Source organism: Molossus molossus, unplaced genomic scaffold (genome assembly GCF_014108415.1).
Source record: "Molossus molossus isolate mMolMol1 unplaced genomic scaffold, mMolMol1.p scaffold_m16_p_1, whole genome shotgun sequence".
Classification (NCBI taxonomy): Eukaryota; Metazoa; Chordata; class Mammalia; order Chiroptera; family Molossidae; genus Molossus; species Molossus molossus.
Window position 1 is genome coordinate 193,914,106 of NW_023425344.1, and position 13,378 is coordinate 193,927,483.

Genomic DNA, 13,378 nt, shown 5'->3' on the forward strand with positions numbered 1-13,378 from the left:
TGAGTTGTAATAGTTGTCTATATATTCTGGATGCTAGGCCTTTATCAGATTCATGATTTGCAGAGTTTCTCCCATTCAGTGGGTTGTCTTTTCCCTTTTTTGATGGTATCTTTTGATGAACAAAAGTTTTAATTTTGAAGATGTCCAGTTTATTTTTTCGTTTTGTTTGTGCTTCTGGTATCACACCTAAAAAATCATTCTTACCTAAGATTATGAAGATAACCAAGATCTATGCTTTCTTCTAATAGTTTCAGCTCTTACATTTATATCTATGAATCTTTTTGACATAGTTTTTGTATATTATATAAAGGAGGGGTCCAATTTTATTTTTTGCACATGGATATCTAGTGGTCTCAGCATCATTTGTTGAAATGATTATCCTTCCTCATTGAATTATACTTTACCCTTGTCGTTAATCAATTGGCCATAAATAAAAGGGTTTTTCCCCCACTGGACTCTTAAGTATGTATCACTAATGTAAATGTCTATTCTGTTGTAAACAATGCTGCAATGAACATAAGAGTCCAAGATCAAGGTTCTGGCTGATTCAGTTTCTGGTGAGAGCTCTCTTCCTGACTTGTAGATGGCTATCTTCCTACTATGTCTTCACGTGGCTTTCCTTCTGTGCACTGAGAAGTGAATTCTCTGGTATTTCTCATTATAAGGATATGAACCCCACCTTTATGACCTCATTTAACCTTAATTATCTTTTTATAGGGCCAATATCCAAATATGGTTATACTGGTGGGTAGGGCTTCAACATATTTTGGGAGTACACAAGCATTTAGTTCATAAAAAATCCCTAACACTTAACACAATGGCTTATATACATAGTCCTTGAATAAACTAAAGAAGGACTGCATTGAAAATATGTACCACTTTTAAAAACCTGAAGGTAAAGTCTGGGAACTACCATGGCAGTCTGTTAACATCTGGAAATATATTGATTATTTTTTTCATAGTGAAAGAGTAAAAGGAAGAGATAATTCATTTACAACAAGAGCCAAGAATTCTCATGCTCAGAGAAAGACTCTTTTGGGTACCACTGTTTGGTTAGGTGTCCCGTCTTAGCATCTTCAGCTATGTTCACCTTAGGACTTGAACCTGTATGAATGTGGCTGGAGGACCTGAGAATCTATTTTCTTGATGAAAGAACAATGATTCAAGGTCAGACTGAAGGAAAAACTCAGGGAAGAGCAAAAGGCCTGATATTCAAGGTGCTATGTGTTGGATTTCTTCCATTTGTTCCTCCTCTCTACCCTCTTCTGCCCTGTTATTTTGTTCCCCAGAAGTCTGACCTATATGAACTGAATCAGTGGGCTTCCTTGCTCTTTTAGCTTTTATCTGAAGATAATTATTTACATTGAGGTTCTAAAAGAAGTAGAGTAAATGGCTAGAAACTGGTCACATGTTTAAATGGAACCTGAGAGAAAGCCAACAAGGTTTGAAACTGAATGAGGTGAAGCCCAGAGGAAGCTGATGTTGGGCAAACACCTTCAGGGCAGATGGAGAGATTCCTAAGCCAACGGTGCACAAGTCTGTAGCAGGTTTCATGTACTTTGTGCCTTGATTGGTATGGGCCTCTAACAACATTTATGGCAGCTAGAGAAGAACAGATACAAAGCTCTGGATTCTTAGCCGTAAGAATTCAGATTGCAAGCAACATAGTCAAGCATTTAAATAATCGCTGTTACATAAGAACAGAAAACTGCTATAGTCCAGCCTAAGTCAGTAGAAAGAAAAATTCTACTTCTAATTCATGAAAACAAAGGTTATAGCAATGGTTTTATTTGGGTCTGGATGTTGTGTGGCATGACATATACCAAAAGTCACTTTTCTGGAATAAAATACAAGAGATTTTATATTTTTAGAATGAAATATATTGGATTTTGAACTTCTGGTGACATCACCTAAGATGATATAAGAGCCATGAAGTAAAAGGGGTAATCGTTCTTCAGGGCCATCACAAAGGTCAGAATGAAAATAGCTCATGTAATTAAATAATAATGCTTATCACGTGGCCATTGCTGGTCTAGGGCTGGGGATGACATGAAGGCTTCATAATTATGTTCAATAGGAGGAGGCATTTTCCATTCTGACCATAACCAGGAAGTGATTCTTTTGTCTCAGGGGAATGTTGTATATAACTAGGGTAGGATTACCAGATATTATATAGTAACCCTACCTGGGCCTCCAACCCCACATGCCCCTACCCCTGCCACGTGCATGCCATGTTCTGATGCTCTCGATAGGGGCATATGTGTTACCTCTGAAGATCAGGACCTTCTTATGTTCCAGAAAGAGGAGGCCAGCTGGATGGGAGACCTACAGGAAGTGCTTCAGTGCCCAGGAGAGAATAGAGGACAAGAAGGCCAGGACTCCTCCCACTGAGAGGTGAAACTTGGTTTAGTTTTTTATTTGTTTCTGCATGGTGGGAAATATGAAACAAAAGAGCAAGCTAGGATAAGCCTTGTAGGTATAAGAAGGAATAGAGAATTGATGTTGCACTCGTGTGTGTGTGTGTGTGTGTGTGTGTGTGTGTGTGTGTGACAGAGAGAGAGCGAGATCTTCAGTGCATGATGGTTCCATCTACTATGGCAGGTGGTTCAAACAGACACCTGGAATCTGGCCAATCAATCTTTTTCAGGAGGAGGGAGAAGAGTTGGGAGAAGGAAGGCTTCCCTGAGAGGCCTTTTTCCTAGCTGCCTAAAGTGCTCGATCAGTGTTTTTTCTTTTATTTTTTGTCATCCTGCACGAACATAAAGTGCCTCTCTTCCTCAGGAGTTTGTTGCATCAACTTGAGAATGATAAACACAGATGCATTCCTAGAAATACAAAGCCATAAAATCACCAAGCTAGAAGGAAATGTCAGTAACATCTAATAAAATCCAATGTTTTCATTCATGTCTAGAGATAAGGAACCTCAGGCCCAGAGAAGTTAAATGATTTTTAAAAGGGTATCCATATACTTAATGGTAGAGGTAGAGCTGCCTACAACTTGATATTTTATTACAAGTAAGAATCATATAAAACAATCACACCCTCATTTAATTGGCACATAAATGCAGTACCCAGAAGGAATAAACTAAACCAAAAGTTAAAAGGAAAAAAAAAAGTCCTCGAATGGCATTGCAGAACCAGTCTATTTTCTTACATGTGACATATCTCTCTCATCTTTATCTGATATGGTATTTCACTTGCAAAATTTTCTTTATGTTATCCTGCAAAGCATAGAATTATCCAGGGCTTCTTTAATGTGCAAAGTGCCTAGACAGAAATAAGCTGTGTTAAGAGAACATTTTGTTAACAGTGCTGTTTATCTGTTTTTCTCCACTCTGAGTATTGGACTTGTCATTGTAAAACTCAGGTAAGGCCCACCTAGCTAGTTAAGGTTTATTTAACTCAAGATTTTATGAAACTAGTGGTAGATGTGCCGAAGATGGTTCAACCCAAAGAGTGGAATAAGAACTAGATATCTTTTGATGTATATTTTAATATATACCAGAACTGAAAACATGAAACAATGGTTCTTAAGTTTTTGGAACTTTTTGAGAATCTGATAAAAATCATGGATAGATCTTCCAGAAATTTTTATATACCTAAGTTTTAGATAATATTCGTAAAAGTGACATAGACCCCAAGTCTATCCACAGAGCTCAAGATAGGGGTCTTTGCCACATAATGACATATGATATCTTTTTGTTTCTCTTTCAGCCATTTTGGTTAAGGGATTCACCTCTGTTCTGGTCCATTCTGCATGACTTCCTGCATCTCCTTCCTGCTTGGCCGCACTTCCTTTTGGGGGTGTCACTTTCTGGTTTCAGTGGCCTTTCGTTAGTCCACGTATTTGTGAAAAGTTGAATTCCACCCTGAGAACTGCCTTTGTGGGTACGTTGTTTCCACTTCAAAAGGCATTACAAAATTCTGGCTGACAATTTTACTTGTCAATAATAGGAATCACTGTTCCTTTCTTTGATCCTATTCCTTTTTCCTGTCTGTTTAATTTCTAATGGCTCCACATTCCCTCCAGATGGGGAGGGGTGAGTTTTATATTGTGTACATGTGCTGTATGTAATGAGAGTAGCCATATAACTTATCATAAAAAATGGTACACTTTGAGAGTAAAAAGGTGCTATCAATAATTATACCTGGACATGGAGCACTGACCTGGCAAATCAGGCCAATGATACTACTAGTCTGAGATTAAAGTGCTTCTTGATTTTCTTTTGCCCTTGTTGCTTGGGCATGTGTCCCCCTCAGAGATCTTGTGAGAAGGAGTGGCTGGAACTAAGAAATGAAGGGGCTTTCGAGGTGAATTCAGAGCCAGGACCCAGTGTAGCCTCTCTAATGTGCATGGACAAAACTTCAGCCGATTTGTGACTCATCAGTGGGTGTTCCAGCTCCTTTACGATCACAGCCTGCCAGACATGGTAACCCCTGGTGTTGATGTAGGTGCAGAAGTCACAGGAACTAACCTGTGCACTTTCTTGTTATTTCTGCTTCTCATTTCCTACTCCTGGGAAACCCAATCCCTTTATGAATTCATGGGTCAAAGTTCCCAGTGGGTGTGAATGATCAGTGTGTGTGAAATGGTCAAACAAGAAGACCCTGGGGCTGCAATAACCAGGCTGGAAGTTAAAAATTGGCAGTTCTGGGACACACTGAAAACACAGATGTGGCAAACGAGAGGCCAAGGGCAGAGCACAGAACACTCAAGTTAAGAAACAATTGCTGCCTGAGTCAGGGAGCCCAGACTCAGATGGCAAGGGACAGGGAGCTACAGGAATTGAATAGGTAACCGGCATTTTGCAGACATTTTCTGAGAGTTATCTTCAGCAATTCGGTAACAATAATTCTGTGCTTAGAAGGAACTTTGGGCATTTGTAAATTCAAATAAAAAGTACTGCAGTCAGTATTAAGGGCATTACCTAAAGAAGTGACTGTATGAAGGGCACAAGCAGATATTAGAAAGGGAATTAGCAAAACCTTGATAAAATAGGGGAGGAAGAACATGAGCGAAACCAAAACAGAACAGAAATTATTCTTCTAACCACCCCAGCTTAGGTTTTGCCCTGATAATCTATATTACATTCCTCTGAAAGGTAATATATAATTTATTAACTATATCCACACTTAACACTCTTTCAAGTCATGTTCAACTAATTATTTTGTTACGAAGAATTGATTTGAATAACTGCTGAAAATATTAGGACTCACTAGACCTTAAATAATGGTTAGAGTTAAAATTCTAGGGCCTAAAAACTATAGGGATAAAGAACATAGAAGCAGTTGTAGGGGTTAGGGGAGGGTTGGCGAAGAGGTTGACCACAAATGGCTGCACGAGGGAATTGTGGAGAGTGATAAAACTGCTTCATATCTTGATTGTGGGGGTTGGTACATCACAAAGAGGGGATTATGCTGTGTATAAATATAAAAATAAACAAAAAAATTTAAAAGAACCAGGCCTAAATGAGCAAAACCAGATGAACAATCACCCTTACCCCCTTGCTATTCTAGAATGTTACTTTACAGTCAGACCTAGGTTCTCAAATGTCTCCCATTTAGAGCAATTCAGTTCTCGACCAAGTTGTTCGGGAAAAAAATATATCTGTTATTGAACAAAACTTAGGTTCTCAACCTGACAACCCTTTCATGCTGATACATCCACAAACAAGAAGAGATTGTGTGTCAGTTTAGCACTAAACCTCACCTTGTTAACATCTCAGGAAATTGTACTGTGAATATTTTTATGGGTATTTTTTGCTTTTGTTGCTGGTGTAATGGGCAATTAGCACAATTTTAAAACATAAAGAGGCCATCAAGCATGCTAATGTTACTGAAGTCATGAAAGAAGAAACAATGATCCCGGGCAATTGAAAAGATAGAAAAACCGTTTTTGATTTGGATAAACAAAAAGCAGTTAGCTAGTGACAGCATTTCAGAGGCTGTGATATATGAAAAAGTGAAGATGCTACATTTGACCTTCTGAAAGGCACCCCTGGAATTAGTGCTGAAAGCAATTCGTTTAAGGCTAGTAGGGGGTGCTTTGATAAATTTAAGAAAAGAAGTGTTTGTTTATAAACAGTACATTAGACAGGCACTGTAAATAAGAAAGTTTAAAATGAAATTATTTGGGGTCTGAAATGAATTAATTCAATTTACATTGTTTCTAATGACAAACAGTGATTAGGTTTTCAAACAAATGGCTTCTTGAACAGCCTTCCTGAACAAAGTAAGTTCAACAACCGAGGTTCCACTGTATATCTTTCTGATGATACAAAGATATATCTACCTTTCCAGGTGTAGGCCCTATGACACAGTAAAAATAGAATATGGAAGTATGTAGTAACTTGAAGCATTAAAAATTCTCTTATATGGTAGCAAGTAGAAACTCAAGTACTGATATTTCTCGACATTCAGGCTAATGGAAAAAGAAAGAAGACAGGTATGGAGGTCGAGGATGGTGACACAGAGTCCTGAATGAAGTGAGGGAGTGACCATCACAAACTCTGAGGAAGAGTGTTTTAATCAGGAGGAACAGCAAGTATATAAGGAGTGGTGGGCAAATGCTTTAAGGTTGAGAATCAGCAAGGACACCAGTGTGGATAGAGAGGATTAGGCAAGAGGTGGGGATCACATGGAGTCTGATAGGCCTCAATAAGAAGTGGTTTTAGTGTGAGTACGGCAGAAAGCCATCAAGAGTAAGCAGGGGAATTAACGTCTGATTTGCATTTTTAAAAGCTTACTCTGGTTGCTATGTGGACAATAGACATTAGGGGGCAAGTGTGAAAACAAGAAAGCGATACAGCTGTGCAGAAATGGTGCAGTATGGAAGGGTTTGAGTGTGGAAAGATTGAGTGAGAGGGCAAGGTTTATTCTATTGCCTGGCCACAACCCCATCTCTGGTTCATCATATATTTAATATCTTAGGATTCCTTACTAGCTCTTGAGCCTTACGTAGACATTGTAGTACATGTAGAATTGCTACTTGGCAACTTGAACCCTAGCTGAAGTGGGAGACTAAGAATTTTTCCTTGTTTCAAAGCTCATGACTGTGTGATTTTGTCTAGCGATGTTCAGAAGCCCAGGTGTATGAATTAGGAAGGCAGATGGTTTAATTAATCTAGAATCAAGGTCTTGCCAATATGTGTGAGGGATGAACAAAGAGGCCAAAACAATATTACCATAATTCACACTAAAGTGTTAATATCTGAGTCCAGTATATAATCATATTATAAAAGAATATTACATAATAAAAAGAGGAGGGTGTGAAGGATATAAGAGGACAGTTATGAGAATGGTAAAGAGAGGCTATAATGAGGGATGGTAAAGAGAGTTATCAAGAGAAGGAGGTGGGGGGCGGGGAGAATGTCACAAGGTACTATCTAACAAAATTTAATTATGAATGGTGCCATTTCAGGTCTTTTTGAAGAGTAGGCCTTCCTGGAAGCCCTCACATCATATTTTTACATCTTTGTAATTTACTTTAGAATAGTTCATTATGGTCAGTGTGATATATATGTGTATAATTTTAATCTACCTCCCAGGCAGGCTAATTACCATTGATTTAAGCATACACACATCATTAGTATGCAAAAGAAAAAATCACATTTCACAGGTAGAATCTCTAATACCTTTAATCAACACAGAGGACTTGTTAATTAGTATAATATATGTTAGAGATCATTTTTCATTGGTAAAATAGGTAGTATTCAAAAGATATAGCTAGGCTAGGAATATTGTATGGCCCTTCCACGGTTGCCTAAACAGAGACAGAGTATGACAATGAGTGAACCCATTAGTCCCTCCCCTTTGGAATGGTACTTCATGCTTAGAACTCCAGTTCAATCTGGGTACAACCACTTAAAAAAGATTTTGTGGCCTGACTTCGACTAGATGATTAGCTCAATCATGTTGCTTCTGCCTTGAGTGAATCTTTAATGCAAGTTACTTGTTTGAGTGGTTAGAAGGACAGAAAGTTCGGGCTTAGCAACATTACACTGCAGTTTGGGTGCCTGTTTTTATTTCTGCTTACTAATAGAAATGTGTAAGTGTGGCAGAATTTCACCTAGAACTTGACTGCATTATAAAAATCCACATACTAGATTGTAGATGAGATGGATAGTCCTTACTTACCTCTAACTATTGAAAGCTTTTTTTTTTTTTCCTCACCCGAGGATGTTTTTTCCATTTTTTGTACAGATAGAGTGGGAGGGAGAGAAAGGAAGGGAGAGAGAGTGAGAAACATCGACGTGAAGGGACACATCGAGTGGCTGCCACCCGCACGACCAACCAGGGCCAGGGACAAACTGCAACCGAAGTACGTGCCCTTAGCGGGAACCGAACCCGGGTCTCTCCGGACCGCAGGCCGACGCTCTGACCGCTGAGCCAAACTGGTCAGGGCTGAAAGCTTTTAATAGAGCCTAATAATGAGGAACAACTGAACTGGCTTAATTTGTTTTAGAAATTTACCAGGTAAGAGAGTCTGCTTTAGAAGGCTTTTGGTTCTTTGGTAGATGAGTATATAGTCTCTCCTTCTAAGTAGCATCGAGTACCATCCTTGTAGCCACATGAAATGTTGATGCTGAAGGAAACTTAAAATCATTTCCTGATTCTTCACATTATGTAGAGGAATTAAGGCTCAGAAAGATTGTTACAGTCTCAAGGTTAATGCACAAGCGGGTTAGTGGTAAAAGAGGGACTAGGTGGTGAATCTCATGACCCAGAAGTCTCATTGCCACACATGGAGCCATATTTTCCAAACCAAAATACATGAGATGTGATCTAGAAAGTTTAATATGACTTGTAGGGCTATAGGACAGAAGACTTGGAATTCCAAAGGTGCTAGCAAAGCATCCTCATTGCTTCTAGCCATCCTTACTGCTCCCTACTCACCCATTGCCCACTTCTGTGATTCCATATTTTTAATCCCTTTTAACCACACTAGGAAGTTACTCATTAACAAAGCTGAAGGATCCATCAGTATTACACATCAGCTCTTTCTTCCCATTTCTGCTCTCTCTCATAATATAGGTCAAGGAAGAAGTGTGTTGCCTTCTGTTTTAAGGATGCATAATAAATTTTCCTATCTGTCCAAACTGACCATTTCTTCATTGGTTCTGGCTTATCTAGAAGATATTTTAAATATTGGAAAATTGTATAAAATAAGACCATTTCATGGTTTGACAACAGCCAGTGTTAATAATGGCAATTTTCAAATCAACATTTTTAGGATCAAAATTTAGTAATTTATTCAGAGTCCTATATCTTTCTCTACCCATATGTTTTGTGAATGTTCTCTTACTATTTGCACAAAGTGATGCAATGGTCCCTTTACTCGTGTCTGAAGGTCTAGGAATGAACGTATGGTCCCAAATACCATAATCCCACACTGCAAGTATCATTAACAAGTGTAAGTGGTTTCCTGATAGCCACAACATTAGATGAATTAGACTAAAAAATTGGAGACTCCAGGTTCAAAGGGATGTTAAAGGTCCTTCAGGCCACTGTCCCTATCAAGGGGTCATCCAAGTTCTATTCACCCTCTATCACTTATCACTGACTGAAATGCTCTTTTCCCAGGAACAGTTTATTCGAATTTTGGACAGCTTTAATTGTTAAATAGTTCTTACTTGAATAAATATAATTCTCCTTGTGACTTCCATCCACTAGCCTCTTTTTCTATGGTGTCATGGTGAATAAATATGTTCAATTTTTTTTTTACTTATCAACCCTTTAAATACTTGAAAGTAGTTTTTATGTCCTATCACAGCTTCACTATTGAAAAACACTAAATGAACTCTTAACTTTTCTTCTGATTATACTTTTGTATATCTGATTTATAAAACATCTGACAGACTTCCGGTCAAGATGGCGGGTAGGTAAACGCAGTATCGCCTCCTCCCACAACCACATCCAAGTTACAACTAAACTACAGAACAACCATCATTCAAAACCGCCTGAAATCAAGCTGAATGGAAGTCCTACAACTACGGAATTAAAGCAGCAGCCACATCCAGACTGGTAGGAGGGGCGGAGGCAGACGGGCTGGTCCCACACCCACGTGTGGCGGATAAAAATCAGGAGGCTCCCGCGGCTGGGAAGGTCCTCCCTGAGGACTGAGGGGTCCCCGTCCCACACCAGGTGCCCCGTTCAGGGTTCCAGTGCCAGGAAGAGAAGTCCCCATAACTTCTGGCTGGAAAAACCAGCAGGAACTGAGGCTCAGGGAGGCTGAGGCAGCTGGAGCCCCAGGCAGCTCCTTAAAGGGCCCGCACACGGACTTATCGGACTCTCTCCCTCTAAGCTTGGAGGGGACGCAGCTCGAGGGGCACCAGAGACATACAGGGAAGAACTGAGCTGTTTGGCACTGGAGCGAGGGCTGGGGAGGGGGCTTTCTCCGGGACAAACGTGCTGTCAGAGGCCTTTGTTCCTTTGGTGAGCCCTTCCCTGGGGTGGCAGACAGCCGCCATATCTGGGACTCCAGCAACCTGGATCACACTGGTAGCCCCGCCCTGCTGACTCCCTGAGGCCCCGCCCCACCCAACTTTCAGGCCCACCCAGCTGTTGCCACTTGCTTAACCATAGGATTGGCCTGTCTTGGATCCTGCTTCAGGTTTTTCCTAAATTCTTTCAAACGAGCAGCATCTGGTCTCAGCTAGCCCCATACCGCTTGTTAAGTAATACACAGAAACAAACACAGGGAGGCAGCCAAAATGAGGAGACAAAGAAACAGGTCCCAAATGAAAGAACAGAACAAAACCCCAGGAAAAGAACTAAGCGAAATGAAGATAAGCAACCTAACAGATGCTGAGTTCAAAATACTGCTTATAAGGATACTCGATGAACTCAGTGAGAACCTCAGTGAACCTAGTGAGGGCCTCAAGAGCATAAAAAAGGACCAGTCAGAAATGATCCATGCACAGTCAGAAACGAAGGAGGCTTTAACTGAAATAAAGAATAATTTACACAGATTCAATAGTAGAGTACGTAAATCCAAGAAGCAAACCATTGATTTGGAATATAAGGAAGCAAAAAACGCCCAATCAGAACAGCAAAAAGAAAAAAGAATCCAAAAAAGTGAGGATAGTGTAAGGAGCCTCTGGGACAACTTCACGTGTGCCAACATTCACATCTTGGGGGTGCCAGAAGGAGAAGAGCAAGAACAAGAAATCGAAAACCTGTTTGAAACAATAACAGCAGAAAACTTTCCTAACTTGGTGAAGGAAACAGACATACAAGTCCAGGAAGCACAGAGAGTCCCAAACAAGATGAACCCCAAGAGGCCCACACCAAGACACATCATCATCAAAATGCAAAAGGTTCAAGACAAAGAGAGAATCTTTTTTTTTTTTTATTGATTAATTTTTGTTACAGATGATTCTCCTTTTTTCCCCCACTGATTCCCCCCTCCCTCTCCCCTCCCTGCCCCTTCCCCAGATTGTTGTCCATGTCCACTGTTCATGCATACATGCGTATAAGTTCTGTGGTTCATCCCTCCCCCACCTCCCCACTCCTTAGGGGATTGTCAGTCTGTACCCCGCTTCCGCGTCTCTGGGACTACCCCATTCCTCAAACTGTTATGTTCATTATATTCCACAAATCAGTGAGATCATATGAAATTTGTCTTTCTCTGTTTGGCTTGTTTCACTTAGGATGATACTTTCCAGGTCGCTCCATGTAGTCTCAAAGGATAAGAGATCTCTCTTTCTTACCGCTGCATAGTACTCCATTGTGTATATGTACCACAGCTTTTTGATCCATTCGTCTACTGATGGGCACTTGGGCTGTTTCCAGATCTTAGCGATTGTAAATAGTGCTGCTACAAAGATGGGGGTACATATATTCTTTCTTATTGGTGTTTTATGCTTCTTAGGGTATATTCCTAGAAGTGGGATCACTGGGTCAAATGGAATATCAATTTTTAATTTTTTGAGGTGACACCATATTGTTTTCCATAGTGGCTGCACCAGTCTGCATTCCCACCAGCAGTGTACTAGAGTCCCCTTTTCTCCACACCCTCGCCAACACTTTTTGTTTGATGATTTGTTGATGGCGGCCATTCTGACAGGTGTGAGGTGATACCTCATTGATGTTTTGATTTGCATCTCTCTGATGATTAGTGATCATGAGCATTTCTTATATGTCTCTTAGCCATTTGTATGTCCTGTTTCGAGAGGTGTCTATTTAGTTCCTCTGCCCATTTTTTTTTTTTTTATCCTCACCTGAGGACATTTTTTCCATTTTTTGCTCAGAAAGAGTGTGGGAGGGAGAGAGAGAGAGAGAAACATCGACGCGAAAGGGACACGTCAAGTGGTTGCCACCCACACGACCCAACCAGGGCCGGGGACAAACTGCTACCGAGGTACGCGCCCTTAGCGGGAACCGAACCCAGGTCTCTCAGGACCGCAGGTCGACGCTCTAACCGCTGAGCCAAACCGGCCAGGGCTCCTCTGCCCATTTTTTAATTGGATTCTTTGTCTTCCTTTTGTGGAGTTGTATGAGCACTCTATATGTATTGGAAATTAACCCCTTATCTGATATATCATTAGCAATTATGCTCTCCCATACAATGGGTTGCCTTTTTGTTTTGATGATTGTATCTTTCGCTGTGCAGAAGCTTTTGAGTTTGATGTAGTCCCATGTGTTCATTTTCTCCTTTGTTTCTATTGCCTTAGGTGATGTGTCAGTAAAAATTCTGCTGTGTATGATGTCTGAGATTTTGTTGCCCACAGTCTCCTCTAGGATTTTTATGGATTCATGAGTTACATTTAAGTCTTTTATCCATTTTGAGTTTATTTTGGTGTAGGGTGTAAGTTGATGGTCTAGTTTCATTTTTCGGCAAGTAGCTGTCCAATTTTCCCAGCACCATTTATTAAAGAGGCTGTCCTTACTCCACTGTATGCTCTTGCCACCTTTGTCAAATATTAATTGAGCAAATTGCCTTGGGTCCATTTCTGGGTTCTCTATTCTGTTCCACTGATCTGTATACCTGTTCTTGTGCCAGTACCAGGCTGTTTTGATTATGGTGGCCAAAGAGAGATTCTTAAAAGCAGCAAGAGAAAGGCAGCTAGTTACCTACAAGGGAGTTACCATAAGGCTGTCAGCTGATTTCTCAAAAGAAACTTTGCAGGCCAGAAGGGAGTGGCAAGAAATATTCAGAGTGATGAAAACCAAGAACCTATAACCAAGATACTCTATCCTGCAAAGCTGTCATTTAGAATCGATGGCCATATAAAGACTTTGCCAGACAAGAAAAAGTTAAAGGAGTTCATCACCACCAAACCATTATTATATGAAATGATGAAGGGTCTTTTTGAAGAAAAAGATAAAATATATGAACAAACAAAATGGCAATGAATACATATCTATCAACAATGGA